The sequence below is a fragment of the Triturus cristatus genome, chromosome 7 (assembly GCF_964204655.1).
Source record: "Triturus cristatus chromosome 7, aTriCri1.1, whole genome shotgun sequence".
Taxonomy (NCBI): Eukaryota; Metazoa; Chordata; class Amphibia; order Caudata; family Salamandridae; genus Triturus; species Triturus cristatus.
The window spans coordinates 1286966750-1286977785 of NC_140590.1; the positions used below are offsets into that span (position 1 = coordinate 1286966750).

Here is an 11036-nt window from a genome sequence, read left to right on the forward strand (position 1 = left end):
TTAGTGGTAGAATACAAGTAGGGTACTGTGCTGAGCAGTCCAAGCATGTTGAATACAAGTGTTGGATGTATGTGTGGCTTTGAATGGTACAGAACATGGAAGATACAGTACTGTGCAGTGTGTGTATTTTGTATGACTGCACTGGATGCATATGTACCTAAGCATGGTACAATACATGGAAGGTCCTGAGATCCATTCTGGGAGACCCTGGCCTGCATGGTGAATCATCGAGTGGAGGTAGAGAGCTCCGTGGATTGCTGCATTCCTGTAAGCTGTGAGCTGCATACACTGGGGAGGGGATGACCAGTCCTCCATTGGTCACTGTTGGACAGGCCACATGAAGGGCTTGCTCCCTCCCCGCATGACAGGGCCCGAGCCCCGGCCCTCCAGGTGTTACCCACAGAAGCAACCCGCACCCCGTCCCAAGACGGGATTCCTGCCCCCGGACATCTCTGTATCATGGGGCCGAACCACTACCGGCTCCCTCGCCCGGCCCGGCCCGGCCGCCATCTTGGACACTGCACCACGAGGCCGCATGGCCTCAGCTCGACCCTAACCCTGGGCCTGGCCAGGCCCCGACATCCCGGCACCACCATCCACCCAGGAGGTGAACGGACCACTTGGCAGGTCAATGGGAGAAAGAAGTGTCGATGGCTCTCCCCCGCCAGGTGCCGATCGCCCCCAGCTCCCCCGGGCGCTGGCTCCACCCCCCTGCTGGGTGTCTGGACTCCCTCATCCCGGACCTCCCGACCTCCAAGTGCGAGGGTCCGGACATCAAAGGGCGCCAGACCTATAACTGGGGCAGCTCCAGAGCAGGAAGAGAGTTGTATCCTGGAGTCGAGAGACACCGTGAAGAACTCATCCTTGACGGACTACCGGCGCTGCCGTAGCCCTACCTTGTGAACTTTCGTCCTGCCTGCTGGCGCTGCCGCGGCCTTCTGCATCCTCCATCCTCGTCGGGATCTGCTGGCGCTGCCGCGGATCGTTGTGACTACCACCTTCGTCGAGACCTGCTGGCGCTGCCGCGGACCGTTGTAACGACCACCTTCACCGGGTCCTGCTGGCGCTGCCGCGGACCATTGTAACGACCACCTTCACCGGGACCTGCTGGCGCTGCCGCGGCCCGTCCATCTAGAACACCGAGCTCGAGGATTGTGAGCTATCCATCATATCATCGCATCTACCCGATTGGTAACAAGACTGTCCCGCTACCCCCTTTCCCAACCAAGAGACTAGAACCGAGGGGACCCCTGAGTCCTGACCTCCTTGTACCATTCTATCGTACCTAAAGATTGCTTATAAAGAACGTTAAACCTTATCTTTGTGTGGTGTACATCTGTGGGGGGGAAGTTACTCGTCTGTACGATCGCTGGAGACGGCTCTCCCCGGAGACCTCTCCCCTTGTCCTCGGCCGACCCTCCCGGTCCGTCTAACATTGGTGGCCAGCGGCGCGATCCGAATCAACGAGTAATCGTACAGAGAGTAGCTCACCCCACGACGAAACCACAATGTCAACCAAAGAGAGCGGATCCACCGAGAAATTCCAGATGGAGAAATTGGAAGAGTACAGCCATCGTGAATTGAAACAATTCTGCATTGAACTAGGCATTGCTACCACCGGCCTGAGTACCAAAGACGATTTCAAGCACGCCATTGAGTCGTGGGCAGAAACCGGGGCCGCCAGATCCCCGGACCAAAACATTGCAGCATCAGAGAGGAACACCACGGCTCCCGAGGAGCGAAGAACGGGTCTCTCGCAGGAAGAGATCCAAGAGAGAGAAAAAAGCAGACTACATGAGCTAGAAATGGCACGGCTCAAAATGGACGGTGAACTAAAATTAGCCGAACAAAAACTGAACCTAGAACATCTGCGGCTCCGAGAAGAACGGGAAGAAAAACAGAGGCAGAGAGATCTCGAAGAAAAGAGATTAGCGTACGAGCACGAGCGCAAACTGGCAGAAATAGACCTACGGAAGCAGAACAAAGAACTGGAGGTGCCCGAGCAACCGCGCACCCCAGGAGCGACAGAAAAGAAAGTCCACATCCCCAAGGATGTCGTTCGAGAGTATGTCCGAGAGGACGACATACAACAGTGGTTCAAGGCCTACGAGATCGCCATGACCTCCCACCGGATCGATCGAAGTGACTGGGGAGCCGGTCTATGGGGGAGGTTCGTCAATGAAGGCCGCGATGCCCTGTTACAGCTCCCAGACCATCTGATGTCATCCTATGATCACATGAAGGCTGCCCTCCTCACCCGATATGGGCTCACACCCGAAATGTACCGCCAGAGGTTCCGAGACTGCACCCGGATCCCGGGTACAACTTGGGTGGAATATGTCAACTATTTCAGCCGAGCCTTCGAGGGTTGGATCAAGGGAAGCCACGTAACGACCTACGAGCAACTTTTTAATCTCATGGTGTGGGAGCACCTCTCTAACAACTGCTTCGTCGAGCTCAGGCAGCACCTCCTCGACAGTAAATTGACTGACCCACGGCAACTCGCCGCCGAAGCTGACCGGTGGGAAAGCACCCGAGTAGGCCGGAGAGGGCCGCACGAACAGAACCGGAACAATCAAGGTCAGCACCGTCCCCGAGGAGGAGGAGGAGGCCAGGGACGAGGAAGAGACACCGTCCCGGCCGCTCCCGCGGCCAGCACCCCGCCCCCGGCCAGCCGGGACAACCCCCCGATGCGCCCGGGGTTCCGAGCCAATGTCACGTGTCACCGATGCCAGCGAGTCGGCCACTACGCCAATGACCCGAACTGTCCACAGAACCAAACTCCGAGACCCCGCCAGGTAGCTGCCGCCGCCCTGGGGGGAGAACAAATCTCCAAAGAACAGGAAGAATGCGAACAGGAACGACAAGAGTGGGAACCGGCCGCCATGGTTCTAGCGTGCCTAGGGGGAAGAGACATGGTCCCGCGGGCTCCCCTACCCGCCAACACCAGAAAATATAGTCAGTGGGTGAACATTAATGGACGCCGGGCCGAAGCACTACGTGACACGGGGGCCAGTGTGACGGCCGTCCGCTGTCACCTGGTAAAACCAGAGCAGATCCTGCCGAACATTCTCTGCCCCGTCCGTTCAGCCGACAACTCGGAGAGTCTATGTCGGATGGCCTGCGTCCCCTTCGAATGGGGAGGAGTCTCCGGCATGTTGAAGGTGACGGTCCGAGATGATGCCCCCGTGGACTGTCTCCTGGGGAATGATCTTGAGAGTTCCCCGTGGGCCGCCGTAGAAAGAAGAGAGCACCTGGGGATGTTGGGCCTCCCGGACTGGGCGTGCGTAACCACCCGGTCCATGGCCGCCCGGGCCATCCCCCGATCAGAAGAACCAGAATGGCCAGCACCTCCTCCCCCGATCACTCCAGTAGAGGACACCGACCATACCGACCCCCCAGAGCAAACCCCCGAAGGGCTCGCTCAGCCCCAGGACCTTCCCGACCTGGCTCAGTGGCGTCAAGAAGGGGGGCCCACCCAGGAACAGTTCCGTCAAGAACAGAAGACCTGTCCCTCCCTCGAGGGACTCCGCCAGCAAGCCCTCGCCCAGAGCGCAGGGGACACCACCGGAGCCCATTGGATCTATTGGGACAACGACCTATTGTACAGTGAACAGAGAATCGCAGAGTTAGGGGCCAGTCGAGTGCTGGTGGTGCCCCTCCGTTTTAGAGACTTCCTGTTAAATTTGGCCCACAATGTCCCCCTGGCTGGACACCTGGGCCAGGACAAAACCTACAGTCGCCTGGTGACCCACTTTTTCTGGCCAAAGATGAGAAACGACGTCCTCAACCACTGCCGGTCCTGCCCCACGTGCCAGGCCAGCGGGAAGAGCGGCCGCAAACTCAAAGCACCTCTGCAACCCTTCCCAGTTGTCACCACCCCGTTCGAGAGGGTGGGAATAGACATTGTGGGGCCCCTGGACCCCCGTACAGCACAAGGACATCGGTTCATCCTGGTACTGGTGGACCACGCCACCCGCTACCCCGAGGCTGTGCCCCTGCGAACTGTAACAGCCCCGGTGGTCGGCCGGGCCTTAATGGGGATCTTCTCCCGGGTGGGCTTCCCCCGAGAAGTCGTGAGCGACAGAGGCACAAACTTTATTTCGAAATATATGAAGTCCCTCTGGCAACAGTGCGGGGTCACCTACCGATTCACGACCCCCTATCACCCTCAAGGAAACGGACTAGTCGAGCGGTTCAACCGCACGCTCAAGGGAATGATTGGGGGGTTGGAAGAGCCCCTCCGTCGCCAGTGGGATGTGCTACTTCCGTGCCTCCTCTTCGCATATCGAGAAGTCCCCCAGAAGTCCCTCGGCTTTAGCCCTTTCGAACTCTTGTACGGGCACCCTGTGCGAGGGCCCCTCAGCCTAGTCAAAGAAGGTTGGGAGATGGCCCCCCTAAGGACCCCTCCAGACGTCTTCAAGTACCTCCTGACCCTACGCAATCAGACCAGGCGATTCAGAGAAAAGGCGAAAGCGAACCTTGAGGCCAGTCAGGAGGACATGAAAAAATGGTACGATCAAAATGCCTCCTCCATCGAATTCGAACCTGGCCAACAAGTGTGGGTGATGTCCCCCACCGAGCCATGTGCCTTGCAGGACAAGTGGACGGGGCCCTTCAAAGTGGTCGAGCGCAAGAGCCCCGTCACCTATCTCATCGATGTGGAATCTCCACGGAACCCCCTCCGGGTCCTCCACACCAACAGACTCAAACCCCACTTTGTGCGCTCGGAGCTCAGCCTCCTGATGGCTACAGACAGTGGAGCGGAAGAAGACTCCGAGCCTCTCCCTGATCTCCTGAAGACTCGTGAGAAAGATGGTTCCGTGGACGGGGTCCGGCTCTCAGATGCCCTCACCCCGGAACAGCGCCAAGGCTGCCGGGACCTCCTGCTGCAGTTTGCGACCTTGTTTTCCCTCACCCCAGGGGTCACCCCCTGGTGCTTGCACGACGTGGACACTGGGGACAGTCCCCCTATCAGACACCGGGCGTACCGCGTACCAGATCGGGTACGGGCCTGCATCCAAGAGGAGGTATCAAAGATGCTCACGCTCGGGGTCATCGAGCCCTCAGACAGCCCCTGGGCCAGCCCGGTCGTGCTGGTCCCCAAAGCTGCTGCCCCCGGCACCACTCCTGAGCTCCGATTCTGCGTCGACTATCGGGGCTTGAATGCTGTCACCAGAACCGACGCTCATCCCATCCCCCGAGCGGATGAACTGATCGACCGCATGTGGGCTGCCCGCTACCTCAGCATCTTCGACCTGACAGCGGGCTACTGGCAGATCGGTCTCACACCCCGGGCCCAAGAACGATCCGCCTTTTCTACCCCCGATGGCCACTACCACTTCCAAGTCATGCCATTCGGCATGAAGAATGCCCCAGCTACTTTTCAGCGACTAGTGAACCAGGTCTTGGCAGGACTCGAGGAGTTCAGCGCCGCCTACCTGGACGATATCGCTGTGTACAGCCGCCACTGGTCCGACCACCTCCACCACCTCCGAGAGGTCCTGCAGGCCCTCCAACGAGCCGGCCTTACAGTCAAGGCCGGCAAGTGCCAAATTGGTCAGGGGTCCGTGACCTATCTCGGACACCAGGTGAGAAGCGGTCTGGTGGCCCCTCTACAACTCAAGATCGCTGCCATCCAGTCCTGGCAGCCTCCAGTCACGCAGACCGAGGTCCGAGCCTTCTTGGGGCTCACCGGCTACTACCGGCGGTTCGTGAGGGACTATGGCAGCATTGTGGGGCCCCTCACGGGACTCACATCCAAAAACCACCCGAAGAAGGTCAACTGGACCCCAGACTGTCAAGCGGCCTTCGAGAAGCTGAAAGCCGCCATGTGCACTGCCCCTGTGCTCCAGGCCCCCGACTACAGTCGGGAATTCATCGTACAAACAGATGCCTCCGACCATGGCATCGGGGCGGTCCTCTCCCAGTTGAACTCCGAGGGACTTGACCAACCAGTGGCCTTCATCAGCAGACGCCTCCTGGCCCGAGAACAGCGCTGGAGCACCATCGAGAGGGAGGCCTTCGCAGTGGTGTGGGCCCTCAAAAAGCTCCGGCCCTATCTCTTCGGTACCCACTTCCGGGTGCAAACAGATCATCGGCCCCTGCAGTGGCTAATGCAGATGCAGGGGGAAAACCCCAAACTATTGCGTTGGTCCATCTCCCTGCAGGGGATGGACTTCACTGTGGAACACCGACCGGGCCAAGACCACGCCAACGCGGATGGCCTGTCACGCTTTTTCCGCCTCGACGAGGAGAGTCCCCAAGAGGATGGGTGACTCTCCCCGCCTTCAGCTGGGGGGGACGCATGTTGGACAGGCCACATGAAGGGCTTGCTCCCTCCCCGCATGACAGGGCCCGAGCCCCGGCCCTCCAGGTGTTACCCACAGAAGCAACCCGCACCCCGTCCCAAGACGGCATTCCTGCCCCCGGACATCTCTGTATCATGGGGCCGAACCACTACCGGCTCCCTCGCCCGGCCCGGCCGCCATCTTGGACACTGCACCACGAGGCCGCATGGCCTCAGCTCGACCCTAACCCTGGGCCTGGCCAGGCCCCGACATCCCGGCACCACCATCCACCCAGGAGGTGAACGGACCACTTGGCAGGTCAATGGGAGAAAGAAGTGTCGATGGCTCTCCCCCGCCAGGTGCCGATCGCCCCCAGCTCCCCCGGGCGCTGGCTCCACCCCCCTGCTGGGTGTCTGGACTCCCTCATCCCGGACCTCCCGACCTCCAAGTGCGAGGGTCCGGACATCAAAGGGCGCCAGACCTATAACTGGGGCAGCTCCAGAGCAGGAAGAGAGTTGTATCCTGGAGTCGAGAGACACCGTGAAGAACTCATCCTTGACGGACTACCGGCGCTGCCGTAGCCCTACCTTGTGAACTTTCGTCCTGCCTGCTGGCGCTGCCGCGGCCTTCTGCATCCTCCATCCTCGTCGGGATCTGCTGGCGCTGCCGCGGACCGTTGTGACTACCACCTTCGTTGGGACCTGCTGCCGCGGACCGTTGTAACGACCACCTTCACCGGGTCCTGCTGGCGCTGCCGCGGACCGTTGTAACGACCACCTTCACCGGGACCTGCTGGCGCTGCCGCGGCCCGTCCATCTAGAACACCGAGCTCGAGGATTGTGAGCTATCCATCATATCATCGCATCTACCCGATTGGTAACAAGACTGTCCCGCTACCCCCTTTCCCAACCAAGAGACTAGAACCGAGGGGACCCCTGAGTCCTGACCTCCTTGTACCATTCTATCGTACCTAAAGATTGCTTATAAAGAACGTTAAACCTTATCTTTGTGTGGTGTACATCTGTGGGGGGGAAGTTACTCGGCTGTACGATCGCTGGAGACGGCTCTCCCCGGAGACCTCTCCCCTTGTCCTCGGCCGACCCTCCCGGTCCGTCTAACAGTCACCTTAAAGGGCGCTCTTTGATAATGGTAGAGAACCACAATGAAGGGGCCTGGGAAAATCTCAGGAAGGAGCTGGGGCTGACAACAGAATCATAAAGACCTCAGGGGAGGACCGTGTAAATTGTGTGTGAATGTAATATTCTTGCTTTGTGGGAGTAACATTAGAAATCAATACATTCTCTGTGTTATAAAAAGAGTATTTGGCTGGATAATGATGTATTGCTGCTGGTGCCCACAGGTTTAGTTTGAGCGTGTGTTCACTTATCTGTATCCACCACCTATTCAGCTGGGCTGGATGGGAGTAGAAAGAGGCCTGCGTGACATAAAACATGTATGCTGCTGCATGTGCAAGGGTCAGCACAGTGCACCAGGACACAGTCTGGGAGAGTCGCTGCAGTTAGCTGGAAACCCGGCGATGTCATAAGACAGATGGAGCTTTATAATTTGTAAACTGCTGTTAATGTGTGACCTTCCTGTTTCTGAGGCGTACTTGGAGGGCTGGTAGAAGCTGCTGTATAATGTGTTCCGTGCATGTAAAGCGCTGTGCGGTCTCATCGTAGGTGCAATTTGTGTACCATGATTGAAAAGCGCTGTGCGGTATGAGGGAAGAAAGCACTGTGTAATGTGTACCCTGTTAAAGCAGTGTGAGATAAGAGGACAGAAAGTCTACGGTATGTAAATGATGGTGTCGTCTGTGGCAAGACGGTGCTACAGAATGTGTAAACTGTGCTTAGAGCGCTAGGAAGACTTATAAGTCAGTTATAATGTAAATCAGCCAAACAATTTGGATTTACCGTGCGCCCATCCAGTGCCTTAAGGCCGTTATGTGGAGTCTGACGGAAGTGGAAAGATCCCTCCCTCCCTACCCGCCCTCAGACGAGTGTTACTCAGACTTAAATACTATGATTAATCCGCCACTCACCTTCTCTTACGGTGGATATGCGTCTCCTCAAGTCCTTAGCTAGTAATCGGTGGTGAAAAGAATAGGAGAGCCGGCACAGTGAGAATAGACAGCAGGGTGTCTGGCAGCCAGTTTATAGGAGCCGCTTGGCAGAAGAGCAGGGCCCCTGGGCGTGGCCAAGAGAGGCCGGGTCCTCAGGCTGACAGTGTGACCCGAGAGGTTTCCCTGGAACTGAGAGGGATAGAGCATTTATAGGGAGAGGAGGACATGGCTACCGGCCAGAGCTGCCAACTTCTGAGGCGGGGGACCAGGTATCGCGTGGGTTCAAAATCCTGTGCTTCTTGGCAAATCACTTAATTTCCTCGTGCCTACGAAAACAAGCACTGGCAAAGCCAATCGGGATCCCCTATATAAGAACGATTGGCTTTGGCAATGTGTTTTTGCCATGTTGAATACAGTGTGGCTGCTGTTCAGCATGGCTAAAAGTGATGTGGAGTGCCCTAGATTGGAGTGGGGGAGTAGAGTGTCATAGACTGAATTTGTTGGAGTAGTGTGGTAGACTGGAGTAGGGGAGTAGTGGAGTGTGGCTGATTTAAGGGGAGTAGAGTTCAATGGTTCAGTGGTAGAAAGTGTTGTAGAGTGCAGTGTCATAGGGTGGAGTGCTGGAAGGTGGAGTGGGGTGAAATAGAGTGGGGTGGTGTGGATTAAGGTAGTGGGATGTATTGGATTGGAATAGAGTAGGGTGGATTGGATTGTGGTACAGTGGGTTGAATTGAGTGGAGTGGGGCAGATTAGAGTGGGTGGACTGGATAGAGTGTATTGGATTGGAGTGGGGTCAATTGAAATGGGGTGAGGTGGATTGGATTGGGGTGGATTAGATTAGTTTGGGGTGGGTTGCATTAGAGTAGGGTGGTTTGGAGTGGGGTGAATTAGAGTGGAGTGGAGGAGGTGGATTGGACTGGACGGGGGTGGATTGGATCAAAGTTTGGTGGATTGGATTGGAGTGGGGTGAGGTGGATTGGAGTTGAGTGAGGTGAATTGGAGTGTTGTGGGCTGGATGGATTGCATTGATTGGGGTGGTCTGAGCTGGGGTGGGTGGATTGGATTGGATTGGGGTAGAGTGCGGTGGATTGGAGTAGAGTGGAGTGGATTGGACTGGGTCTCAGTGAGGCTCCTGAAAGGACGACTCAAGAAACTGAAGTGGAGGCAATAAGCTAATAAATTAATGTTTTAGGGTCAGGGTGTACTGATCAATTTGTATAGAAATAAGTGCCATGGTCCTTGTCAGGACAGGAGGCCAATGCATCTTGTGCCATCCATTGCCCCAGCCAATGAAAAGTACCTACACAACTACTTAACATCACGCCCCTACAAGTGGGACAATTCCGATAATTCAAGATCCTCATAGCTATAAGAATGGCTTAGGCATCAAGTATTTGTCATTTAAAATATATATTGAATTAATAAACCACTATTGTTGTGCTAATCTCTAAATTAGACAAATAGCGCTACCACACGGCAGACTGTCATAATTGCCGGTGTTGACAACTTAATGCTGGTGTCGAAACACCATCTGCTCAAATTAAGCACTGGGCAGGGGTTGAAGACTTGTGTGCCTTTCTGACACTCTCTGTAATATATACAGATGACTGGAGAGTCAGTCCAACATAGAGGTTACTTAATATGTTCGGAGAAAGAGCATCTTTCAGAATTTATTTAGACTGCGAAGGCACTTCTTCAAATTCCTTGTGGCCGCCAAGATCCATGTGGTAAATGTACTAAATGGGAAATGCTGAATGCTTCTGGAGTCTACATTTGTGACGCAGTGGGCTTGTGTAGTGTAGTTAAGTGGTATCAGTGGCATACTGTGGGTGCTACCCACCAGTTGCAGAGCTTGCCTTTCAGGCATCCCAATATGTACAAAGAATAATATCTTACATTCTTGTGACATCACTACTCTCCTTCTTCCATTGTGAGTACATCTTTTTATGGTATGTTACCTGATTGGATCATACACTACTTGGAGGTTTGAGCCCATGTCTTTCATTTCAATAAAAAACAACATTAGGGGCCACATGTATGAAACAATTCTGCCTTCGCAAATGGTGCAAATCCCAAAAAATTCAGCTGTTTGCGATTGCAAAATAGCCTTTCATGATGTTTGAAAGGCTTTGTAGTCGCAATATTAGGTAATCGCAAAAATTGTGATTACCTAAAATTGCGACTACAAATAGGAAATCGCAAATTGCGATTCCCTGAGCACATGTACCAAGCATTTTCTAAATGCAAACTGCAAACTGCATTTAGGAAAATGCTATTACCATAGACTTCAAGGCCCTGATTATGATGTCGGTTGGAGTTGCCTCTGACCGACATCATTGCGGATTCTGGACTTACTGACCTCCGGTAGGCGGTCCAGACCACAGTATTACAATGCAACCACACATGGGGTGATTGTGTACTCTCATTTCTCTATGGGAGCTTGTGCTGTAAACCAGTCATAGCACAAGCTCCCATAGAGAAATAGGAGATTCTGTTATTCCCAGAACTGCGTGGCAGCCACCTCAAGCTGCCTGCCACACAGTGTAAGGATTAACAGGGGGGCACCTATCCCCTTGGCCCCCAACCAGAGGCCGCGGAGGAATAGGGGCCCTGCTAGGATCTCTCAAAGTCACTTTCTGGCAGGCTTTCCATGTCAGAAAGCCAGTCATTGAAAGCCTGTT

General features: G+C 55.4%; 1 protein-coding gene across 2 annotated transcripts in view; it reads right to left on the reverse strand.

The window, feature by feature from the left end:
* LOC146811897 (sulfotransferase 1 family member D1-like) overlaps window positions 1-8513 on the reverse strand; it is a 339819-nt gene extending 331306 nt beyond the window's left edge. For both annotated transcript variants that reach the window (XM_085618860.1, XM_085618861.1), the window contains exon 1: window positions 8335-8513. The gene's annotated coding sequence lies outside the window, so the exon portion shown is untranslated. The remainder of the gene's footprint in view (window positions 1-8334) is intronic.
* Window positions 8514-11036: the final 2523 nt, after the last annotated feature.